Source organism: Nicotiana tabacum, chromosome 13 (genome assembly GCF_000715075.1).
Source record: "Nicotiana tabacum cultivar K326 chromosome 13, ASM71507v2, whole genome shotgun sequence".
Taxonomy (NCBI): domain Eukaryota; kingdom Viridiplantae; phylum Streptophyta; class Magnoliopsida; order Solanales; family Solanaceae; genus Nicotiana; species Nicotiana tabacum.
This window is the reverse complement of record NC_134092.1, coordinates 121,661,839-121,673,777: the sequence shown is the minus strand read 5'-3', so window position 1 is coordinate 121,673,777 and position 11,939 is coordinate 121,661,839. Positions and strand designations below refer to the sequence as shown.

General features: G+C 38.4%; 1 pseudogene; it reads right to left on the bottom strand.

Moving 5' to 3' along the window:
- Nucleotides 1-619: 619 nt before the first annotated feature.
- LOC107783798 (protein pleiotropic regulatory locus 1-like) lies at nt 620-1,701 on the bottom strand (annotated as a pseudogene).
- Nucleotides 1,702-11,939: the final 10,238 nt, after the last annotated feature.

Genomic DNA, 11,939 nt, shown 5'->3' with positions numbered 1-11,939 from the left:
TTGTATTTATTTCTATATATAATTATTGTAGAAGAAGACAGGATTTTGCCGAGGTATTTAACAAACGGGATTAGAACTTAGATTAAGTTAGGGGAAGGATGAAGACTATGAATCTCTAGAATCACTCCAGTAGATAATACAAGATGCAGCAAAGATGCAAAGAGGATCATTGCGGGAAAATACTACAAAGAAAGTGACGGCAACCCTAGAAATATGTAATGTTAATTATTATATAATTCCACTAGTCTGTAGTCTCTTTTAAGTTTTTTTATTTATTAAAAAGTAAAATTCTTAAAAGACCTAAGTTTATCTCCTATAGTTAATTTAACTATACTCAATGTAAACATGCGGGTAAGTTTTTCCTAGATTGGAATTCGTTTTGATGCTCAAAGGCCAACTTCCTGCCTCTAATGACCAAATAAATAGTGAGGAATTACAAATCAAGCATAAGTCATGCCGCGGCTAATTCTACCTTCGAAGAAACACCAATTACACTAATTAATTCCTCAAAGACATAACAATGCAGATAGCATACAACAACTGTAAATTATAAAGAAAAGAAAACTGAAGGAACCAAAATTTTAACAAAAAAACAAAACAAAAGAATCAAATTATGCGATTAATCAAGGAAGGTAAAATGCATGCATCCTCTCTATTCAGCTAGGTAGTTTGATAATATTGTTTCCACATCTTGATGGTCTTGTCAGCCTCACAGGTAATAAGCCTGGTGCCAGTTACATCATAGGTGAGAGCATAAATACCAGCCTCACTATTCAAAGACCCAGGTTGAACCATCGTTTGGGTTCGCTGGATATTGTGACCGCTTCTTCAATCCGTAAACCACAAGCTTCCGTTGTCACCTCCTATGGCCATTACACCTTCATCATTCACCGTCATGGCATTAATTATGGCCTTCTCTTCGGATACCATATTATGCAAAAAATCTCCTCTTGGAAGATTGAACTTTTTTATGTTGTCAGTTGATACAGAAGCAAAAGAATAATCTTCCTTAGGATGCTGACACATGGCTCGAACGGATTTCTTGTGATGTGTGAGTGTTTTCATTGCCTTACCATATCTAAGGTCCCAAAACTTTATGGTTGAGTCATTAGAGCCCGTTATAACCTGAGGGTCCGTCGGCCTAGCTAAAACAGAGCAAACAGTGTTATTGTGCCCAGAAAAAGCATGAATTTGCGTTTTGCTCCGGATATCCCAAACTCTGCAGGTAGAATCACCACCCCCTGTAAACAAGATGTCAATTGTAGGATGAAGAGCCAAGCAGCAAACACCACTTAGATGGCCATGATAGGAGCGAATCACCTTATTTTGTTCGAGATCCCAGCATTTAACTTGTTTATCATCGCTAGCAGAAAACATGTATGGGTGTCTGTTGCTAACTGCAAGGCCTTTTATTTGCCCAATGTGACCTGTTAATGTGAGCTTTAACCTACCACTTGCTACATCCAATATCTTGATAGTCCGATCTGCTGATCCGGTACAGAACCAATTATTACTAGGATCCACCGTAACTGCTGTCACCCATCCCAAATGACCGCTAATAACCCTGTAAATTTTCCACGTTGGGCGTTGCGAGTTGCTCGCTATTCTTTTATCCATGATGGCAAGAAACCTAGCGAAAGAGATGTCAAGAAATCTAGCAAAAGAGATGTCAAGAAGTCTAACAAAAGAGATGGCAGGAAATCGAACAAACGGAGATACAAGCGAGGTTTGATTTCTTTCTCAGTTTCATAATAGTGCCCCATATTTATATTAGTACATAACCCAGGACTAGGAAACCTATTTAGATTATGACTAGGAAACCTATTTAGAATTGAATTAAATAAACTACTAGTAACAAGTAACGAATCCTAGACAGTTTAGGAAATATACTCTTAATTTAATTCCTAAACAACTTAGGATTTTACATCATCAGGTAATAAAGAAAAAAACGCCTACTTAGACTAATGGATTATCCAGTTCCGTAAGCCATTAATTAGAAGTACAAGAGGCTGTTTCGTTTTATTTCTATTTTACTTTTTTGCTTTATTTTTTCTGATTCCTACTGTTTGGATTGTTGACATATTTTGACATAATCAAAGATACACAAACTATTACTTCGCTGAAAAACTCCTTCAGGCCTCGTTTAATCAAGTTACACGAATTAAAGAGTTATATTGCTTGAAGGCAAAAAAGAAAAAATAAATTGTCCTCCCTGTTCACCCAATTCATCACACCCCCCCCCCCCACCACCACCAACCCCCAATAAAAACACCAAAGAAAAAATAAAGGAAGGACGAATAGTATATTATTTATTTAGCTCATGTTCAAATTTCAAAAGTTTTTCAAAATAAATAAAACCCAAAACCGATTGTGGAATTTCTCTTAGCTAACCAGGCGTAATTCCATTTTGAATAGTATCTTTTTTGGGGTTGACTGGGGTAATATTCTTTTGGTAAAAGAATAATATGACCAGGAAAGTGTTTCTACGTTAAAGAGGTGGACTGGAAATACTAAAAATACATTTTAAAATTTGAGTATTAAAGGATAGATTTTTGAGAAATTAACTAAAATAATCGTCTACTAAAAAAATATCTGATATATGTATTATTTTAGCCGAGCAACTAAATGCGCCAAAGCTTTTTTGGTAGAGTAATATGATTGATAATTGTATTTACTACATCTACACTTACTTCCATTTGTATCTTCACGAAAGAAAAAGGTTCAGGACCTTAACAAGTAGGACATTTCTGTCGTATCATTCAAAAATTGTATTTACCTCATATATCCTTTATGCATCGGGCGGTCTTTTTCAGAGTTAATCTAAAATCGTCGTTTTCTAAATGTGTTAAAGTACCTAAATTAGTCTAAGCAATCACATAAATTGCAACGGATTCAATCAAATTACAGGGTTGGGTTAGGGGAAAGACGTAAGACATCCGCCAAAATCCGCAGAAAACACAGTTCCCTTATGGAATTATATAAACTTTGTGACTTTGTATTAGTCTAATTTAATGTTTTGGGTAGGTTTTACATTCTTAAGCCACAGAAGTAAACACATACTTCAAACAAAACGGATTTAAAGCTAGACAAGTCTTTGCAAAAATAGCCAAAGCAGTTACTGAAAAAAAGGAATCAAAATCCACTTGTCGCCATATGTATTATCCAGCATTTCAGTCTAACTGCCATGCTTTACCACCTATTTTTATACTAAAAACGTTGCTAAATTTTTGTTATAATTGCTAATGGCGAGTTTCTGGACAGTATTACTACTAATTGTCCATGCCTATAAATTTTTTTTTTTTTTTTTTGCTGATAATCCATGCCTATAGATGCAGTTCATTGGAGTGGTTTAACATTAAAATTCAAGCAAGCAATTAACATACAAGTATATCGACGTGATTGACTTAATGCGTTAAAGTTTTAAATTTCAAACTTGGCACTTTTACTTTTGAACTTCACATTCAATTTATTGAAAACTCGTATAATTTAGAATTTCGGGGTTTGCCAGTCGCATAAGCCGTTAATTTGTTAATATACGATTGTAGTAGGGGTGGACATAAATGTACAGATGGGAAGAATTAAGGGGGTCAATTTGTCATTGTCAATAAGCATTTTAGTTAGTTCGTATCGACAATCTAAAGATATGAACTAAAACACAAAATCATATAAAAGCATATACGTAAAAATAATTTATATACTATCTTTCCAACAATGAAACTCCACAATAAATTGTGTTTTTTTGTCCTTTTATTTCCATCATACAAGGTCAAGTTTGCATCTATATTTCCTTTCATATCAACTATTGGCCATTTTTAAATTTCAATCGATAAGTATTTTATATAAAAGCTTGGTAATAATAGCAATAATAATAATAATAATAATTACATAATATTCGAAAATACCGATCAGTATTGAACAAATCACTAACAAAATATTTAAGTGGCGGACAAGAGTCAAGTACATTAATGATTTTACAAACACAGAAATCCAAAAAGTGAAATATCAAATTAATTTTTTTACTCTTTGAAAATATAATTAAGATAACAGTATAATTATAATTAATTATTTAAAATTAGATGAGCTAATATGAAGAATTTAAATCAACAAAAACTAATTATTTCCTTTAATGTTGCGAACAAATAATTAAGCCTTTGAATTAACTAATTAACAAGAATTAATTTAATTATTTTTCATATTCATCATAAAAGTAAAATTATTTTCAAATTGATAAATCGAATATGATACATAAATTTGTTTTGATAAGAATAGCATTAGCATATGTAAAAATTGGTTATAATAGTATTAAGAGCCAATTCGTAAAAAAATAAAGTTGAAGCAATCACGAGGAAACAATAGAATATAAACTCTATTCTAAAAGAATTGTCATTTATTATTATCATCATCATCATCACTAGTATTATAATAATAATTATTATTATTATTATTACCTTCTAAAACGGATAACAATTAAATTTAAATGTGGTTTTAAGGATATGCGGACTAATTCAATACAAATGATAAATAACATTAGATCATACAGATAAAATACGTAATAAATTTTCAAACCAATAAGGAGAGTGATCCCGAACTCAGTAACGTCTTAACGAAGTGCCTGACTCCGATCCGTAGCTCACACTAATGAAGAATTGATGAACAAAAGTAAAAACTTTTAATAACAAAGAGAATAAGAGTATATTGCCTTGATATGCGTGTTATAATATGTCTAATTAACAATTGGTTTTCCCTTTATATAGTAGGGGAGTTTCACCCTAAGTACAATTCTAAAAAAGGATAAAAATCTTTCTTTATGCTAATCACTGATTCACTGCTGATACGGGCCGAGATTTATGCTGTGATATCTAGTTAGGCGCGGACATCACAACACATTGTTAGTCGTGTGCAGCTGCTTGGTAATGCTCTCTGAAGTCTCAATCCTTAAATCGAACCTCGAGGATATGGCCCCGTATCCCCAAGGGTAGGTATTTGCCCGAGCTCTGATATGAGGGGTTCTTCGTTCTGACTCCGTATAAAATTATTATTTTACAAATGAAAACTCCCCTTATGTTCTATATTAAATTATTTGATGTAATAAGTCATTTAGACATTACGTTTCCCCTTATCAATTTTTTCTATGAGCATAACACCAACCTTTTCATTCCCAAAATAACAGAGAAATTCATTTTCTTTAAATTTATTTTATTTGATAAATCTTTGTTGGTAATAGTATTTACATTTTTTTGTTTATTTTTGTATTAGATCATAGAAATAATAATATTTTTTATAAGATATTTCTATAGAAGTCCTCAGAAACTACAATAAGGCATTAACAATATTCTTGGTAATGCTCTCCGAAATCTCAATCCTTAAATCGGACCTCGAGGATATGGCCCCGATATCCCTGAGGGTAGGTGTTTGCTCGAGCCCTGATACAAGAGTTTTCGTTCTGACTCCGTATACAGTTAGTCCCCTCATTTCTCAAAGAGTAGGCTAGCCGGAACGATGGAAAACGACAAATGATTCTGGTTCCTTCCTTCGTAAGTTACGACGGGGAGCCGAAATATCCCATCAATAGCATCTCGAACACGTATCGCTCACCAGCAGGTTACCTCCGAATGTAATGCGTCGGCTGTTTCCCTATAAAAGCCTTCTTCCTTTGTCGTTTTCTACTTTCCGATCAAACCGTTATCTTCAAGCCTTCCAACCATAACCAAAACCTTCTTCATATCTTCATCCCTGTTCTTCAATCTCCATAGCAATCTCCAAATTTCTACCCAAAATTTTTTCAAATCTTCATACCCTGTTCTTCGTCTTCAAAACTCATTTTTCCAAAAATTACGTGTTTATTTCTCAAATTTTCAAACTCTCACCCAGATGACAATGGCAAAAACATCGAAAAACGTTCCTCAACAAGTTGCCTCTTCATCTTCTCAATCGGCCGCTGGTACTGAAGCATCCGCCCCCGAGGTGGTGGCCCTTGAAACGGCTTCCCCTGTTGCGGTTGCTAACAAACCGACCCCTGAGTCTCATTTATCGGCGTTTATCCCCGGGGGTTGCTCAATTGTAGACGATTTCAAGGTCGAGAAGCCTTCGCGCAAACAGGACTAGGGCGAAGGAGTCTCGATATATATATGTTCCGTGACCGAGGACGTTCTTCCTATAGTTCGTAAGGACTGCGATTGGGAAGGTAAGGACGTAGTAGTCCCCGGGACCGAGGACGCTGTTACAAGCCACATGGAAATGTACTTAAGTGTTTACACTTATCCCTTCACATTCGTCCTGGTGGACCCGATCGTCCTAGATTTTTGCAAGAGGTACGAAGTGTGCCTGGAAAAAATTCATCCGTTATTGTGGAGGATCGTGACTCTCCTCCGTTACTTCGTGAACAAGACCTAATCTCGTCGGTTCAAGATTGACCACCTGCTTCGATTATACAATCCCCAGATGTTCCGAGGGGGGCTGATCAAGCTTACACGCAGGGCCAGCAAGGCCCCCTTCTCCTGTATCAACGAAGACCGATACCGGGGCTGGAAAGGACGCTTCGTCCGAGTGAAGACCGAGGATTTGAACCCCTCAGAATACATGCCATTCCCTGAGAAATGGAATAAGTCTCGTTAGTGCAACTCCTTCTTTTAGCATAAAAATTTCTTTTTTATTATTTCGATCTTCTCATTCGTGTTTGCGACTGTGCAGTTGTTGCCCTGGTTCTGAATGCGGTCCCACAGTTAAAGCTGTGGATCGAAGGCATCTGTACTCATATGTTATACTTTGAGCGCACATGGCGTGGACTCTCAAAGGGCCGATGGGAAGCCCGTTCTTATGGTAAGGTTTTTTTTCGAATAGCCAACATTACGTCTCGACCTTATATTATACTAACCCTTTTTCTTTATCATTGCAGGTTTGCCTAAGACCACCAAACTTAGGCCTTCGGAAGGGGGAAAAGATGTGCCCCTGCCCGTTGATCCCTCCATTGCTGCCACGGAGGGAAAAAAGAAGAGGAAACGAAAACCCTCGAGCTCCGAGGCGATGAACGAAGAAGTAGGTGTTCCGCAATCCCAGGAGGGGCTCCAGTTCCCGTGTGCCTGCCTCTGAATCCCTCATCCAGCTTAGGGATGAGCTGGAGGATGAATATGTCTTTGTAACTCACGGGATGACCTATCTTGGGGATTGGGATGCATTCGACGGGGAGACATGCGAGGTCGACCCGCCTCAACTTAGAAAGCCGACGCGGATCCCTAGGGTGAAACTTCCTAGGATGTCGGTTATGCACCAAAGGAAGTTCACGGAGTAATTGTGATCTCGGGGATGCCCTCCTATACTAAGTCTATTCTCGAGGAGGCACAAACGAGGAAAGAGAAATCGAACGAAGGGGCTCATGGCGTGGGCAATCCTCTTCGTTCCTTTTTCGACGGTGTGTACTCGTCCGTCTTGGAAGACCTTTCCGGCCTGGGTGACCTAGAAGTGCCGAGAAAATATCTGTCTTCAGAAGTTAGCGGGCTAAACTCAAGCCCAAAGTTAATAAACCAGTTCCCTACCTCGAGTGCGGATCCCAGCCATAAGAGGTCGATAATCATCACTATCTCGGAGGATGCTCGGGTTCTTTATGCTCCCGTGGGTGTAGCGAGCTACCTCCGATGCCTGGTGACTGAATATGACCAGGCGAAAATGAATGAGGTGGACATGCCATGCCTGTTCAACGAGGCGCAGCAAGCACTGAATCGGGTAAGGCATCATTACGCTCTTTCGAACTTTGGCTTAGTTCTTGATATTTCTCATGTCTTCTTTATTTTAACCCTCTGAAGGCCTCAGTATTTCATCACAAAAGCTTTCTTCGATACCGGATTGAGGTTAACCAGCTCGAGCTTGAGGTCAAGGAGCTTGCCGAGAAAAGAGATATGTACAAGTTTCTTAGTAAGCAACACGAATAGGGCATCAAGGGCCTATAGGCCGAGGTGGATTAGGCTCAGAGGGAGGCTTCGAATCTGAGGCGGGAACATACCGCTCTGGTAGAAAAGGTAAAGGTTTTTGAAGTTAGCAATGAAGACTTAGCCGTGGAGACTAACGACCAGCACTCACAGGTTCAGCAGAAGATTGACCGGATCGACCACCTCTGAGCTGAAATGATTGAGGATCAAGCCATGGCCGATGGTTGGAAGAGCAAAATGGACCGACTGACTTCGGAGAAGGAAACCGTCCGAGCACAACTCGCATCGGTAGAAGTTCAACTCCGGATGGCGAAATAAAAAGCTGGCAAGTGGTCCCAGTTAAATGATGAACTCCGATCACAATTGTGCTCGGCTCTGGCCGAGCGGGAAGCCCTCCATAACGAATGTGAAGCTATAAAGTCCCAGCTTCGCACAACCTCCGTCGATGCTAAAGATATGGTGGCCCAGTATAGGGTCGATGTCGAGGCAGCCGAGGCTCGCCTGAAGACTACTGCTGAGCACATGAGGCAGCTATCCCGGAGGGAGACTCTCGAAGAAATCCATACACGAGGCATTGACCTATCGACCGAGATCGAGGAGGCAAAAAGGCTTGAGGTCGAGGCTAAGAAGCTAGTTGAACCTGAAAATGAAGAAGGCTCTGAGGGCTTTGAAGAACCCAAAGGCCCCAACGGTTCTGGTGACGAGTCGGGTTCTGGAGAAGACCGGGCGAAGATGCTTTGGATTTTTTGCTTTTGTTTTTGTATCTTGTACATTTATTTTGTTGAGGCCATTTCCATTGGCCTTTGTAAAGATATTCCAGAATGTATAATGTTTTTCTTTTTTCTTTCAGCAATTTTCAAGTTTATTATCTTTAACATCTTTTTACAATTGCAAGCATTTCTAATGCCTTAGAACAAAATCAAACATAGTAATAAGTCATTTTCGGAGGTCCGAACAAGACATGTCCTCGATGCAATTTTTGCTTGAATTTGTGTAAGCTCGGAGTAAACGGAAATTTCCCCAAGATGCTTCTTTAAATGTTGTTAGACTATATCTTTGTCGAGGTAACCTTTGAACATGCTTAGAATTTTGTTGAAGGCGTTATGTTTTTATTACGGGCTTCTGACGTCTCCGAACTGTTTTTAGGGTTGCCGTAGCCTTTAGGTTTGGGCACTGCCTAATAGGTTTTGTGCCTCTGGGTTTCAATAACCTAAGCCGCCCGAGCTTATCTTGGACGGTAGTCCCCAAGTAGGGGTAGCCATTTGGGATTGGATAAGGGTGGATCTTGGGCTCGATAGTTCCTAGGTAGAAATAGCCATTAGGCTCGATACTTTAAAGAAGCAAAAAATGTTTGCTAGCAAGGTAGAAACTTTCTTTCATTTTTATGTGTAACGTACATGATTGTAAGCGTGTAAATGCTCGTATTATGGTCGAGGTGACCTACGTGGGCACGATTCATTCGACCATTTGGCCCTTACAATAAATCCTAACCACCAAGCCTAGACTGATAGAGCACGTAGTTTCCTTCCTTTCTAAAAATCTTGACCCGAGGGTGATAGCCCCCAGTATTCGAGGTCGATCTTCGAGTGGGCTCAAATACTATTGATGCGACCATTGACTCCGATTTCAAACCGGTCTTCGACTTTATGTTAGCACGATTTATTGTTTCCTCGTTAAAAACCTTGCCGAAAAACCCATTTGGGACAAAACCTTCAGAATCGGACATGCGGAGTAAATATCCACACCTTTTTACCAGCTCATGCACTTTTCTAATTCCGTTCGAGGACGAACGTTTGTTTTAGAGGTGGAGAATGTGATGACCCAAAAGGTTATCTTTAAATTTAGTAATTATTTCAATGTTCTAAGAACTCAAAAAGTACTATTCATCATTCCTCGACTTGCGTGCGCAGTCCGTATAATTTTCTGGAAAGTTTTTATATGAAAAATGGATTAAAATGAGAAATAGAGCTTTAAAACTCAACTGAGTTGACTTTGGTCAACATTTTGAGCAAACGGACTGGGATCAGTATTTTGACAGTTCCAGTAGGTCCATATCGTGATTTGGGACTTGGGCGTATGCTCGGAATTTAATTCGGAAGTCCCTAGCTCGAGTTATCGCATATTGTCAAAATTTTTAAGTTAAAAGGTTTAATGACTTAAGAGATTTAAATGTTTGACTTTTTTGATACCGGGTTCGTATTTTGGTTTCGGAACCCGGTTTAGCTCCGTTACTATATTTATGACTTGTCTGCCAAATTTGGTGAGAAACCAAGCTGCTTTGACGTGATTCGGGCGTCCGGTTGTTAAAATAGAAATTCTAAAGTTTCTTAAAAATTTTATTTGATTTGGTATCCGATTCGTAGTTATAGGAATTATTTTGGTGTTTTGATAGTGCGAGCAAGTTCGTATGATATTTTTGGACTTGTGTGTATGTACGGTTTAGAGCCCCGAGGGCTCGAGTGAGTTTCGGATAGCCTACGGACCTTTTGAACTTTGGAAAACAAATATGGTTTTTGAGCTTCAGCTGTCATCTGGTCCATGGTGCTTCGCGATCGCGAAGCCATTCCCACTATCGCGAAGAGGAAATTGTGAGCCGTGATTTTTACCCTTTGCGTTCGTGAAGATAGGCACACGATCGCGGAAGGTTAGCTCCCATTGCATCGCGAACGCGCAGAGTTGATCGTGTTCGCGAAGAAGAAATAAGGCACAAGTTGGGACACTCAAATTTGTTCGTTTGCATGAAGCGGTCCGCGATCGCGAAGGTCTACGGGATTATGCTTCGCGTTCGCGTAGTGCAAATTGGCAGCCTGTGAAAATTTTGCTTCGCGATCGTGAAGCCATTCCCGCGACTGCGAAGAGTAAAATGGACCTGGGAAGAAATAGTTCTACGCGATCGAGATGAGTAAAAATCTAGACAACAGAACTTAAGTTCTGGAAATGGGATTTCGTCCCATTTTCTACCATTTTTGATATTGAGCTCGGGTAAGACGATTTTTGGGCGATATTTACGGGAAAACATTGGGGTAAGTATTCTTTATCCTAAATTGATTATATTCTGTGATTCCATACTCATTTACATCATGAATCCGTGAGTTTATGGAAGAAAAATCATATTTTTATAAAATCTTCCAAAAATGTAAAATGAAGATCTGAAAGCCAATCCGATGTCGGAATTCGATAATTTTTGTAAGGTTGAACTCGTATAGGAATGGGTGTTCGTATTTCGTGAGCGTTTTCGGGATTCGAGACATGGATCCCACTGTTAAATTTTGAAATAAATTTCGGATTTTAATTTGGAAAAATTAGTAAATTCATATGGAATTAATTTCTACTATTTGTATTGAATATATTGAATTATTATGACTAGATTTGAGGATTTCGGACCTTAATTCGCGAGGCAAGGGTGTATTGGAAACTTGAATTTGGTTGCGAAGCGAGGTAAGCGTCGTGGTTAACCTTGACTTGAGGGAATAGAACCCTTGAATTATTTGCTACGTGAATTTCATGTGTAACGTTGTATAGGCAAGGTGACAAGTGTCTATACTTTATCAAATTAATTATTTTCTTAATTATTTAAACATCTTAAATTCTTTTAAGACACAAGTTAATTGTTATAATAATTGTTTCTCTCCTATTCCTTGTCAAATATTAATTCTTGAATTCCTGCAATAATTTTTACATGCTTATTTGATTTATGTGTCCTAATTGCTACTTGACATTTAGCATATTAAAAATTAAACTGCATATTTTCTCCCTGATCTGCAGAATCAATTGCTACTTGTCATTGTTTGTTTCGTAAATAAATTATAATTATTGTATGCCTTGATGTTTAATAGTTCATCATTGAACGTGGTATTTATTGGAGTATGTTTATTACATTTAAGAGTTGTTAAAATATATGGGGGGATCGGGTTGCACGCCGCAATAGAAATAAAAATAAATATATTGGAGGATCGGGTTGCACTCCGCAAACAGATTTATTTAAAAGTTTATATTGGGGGATCGGGTTGCACGCAG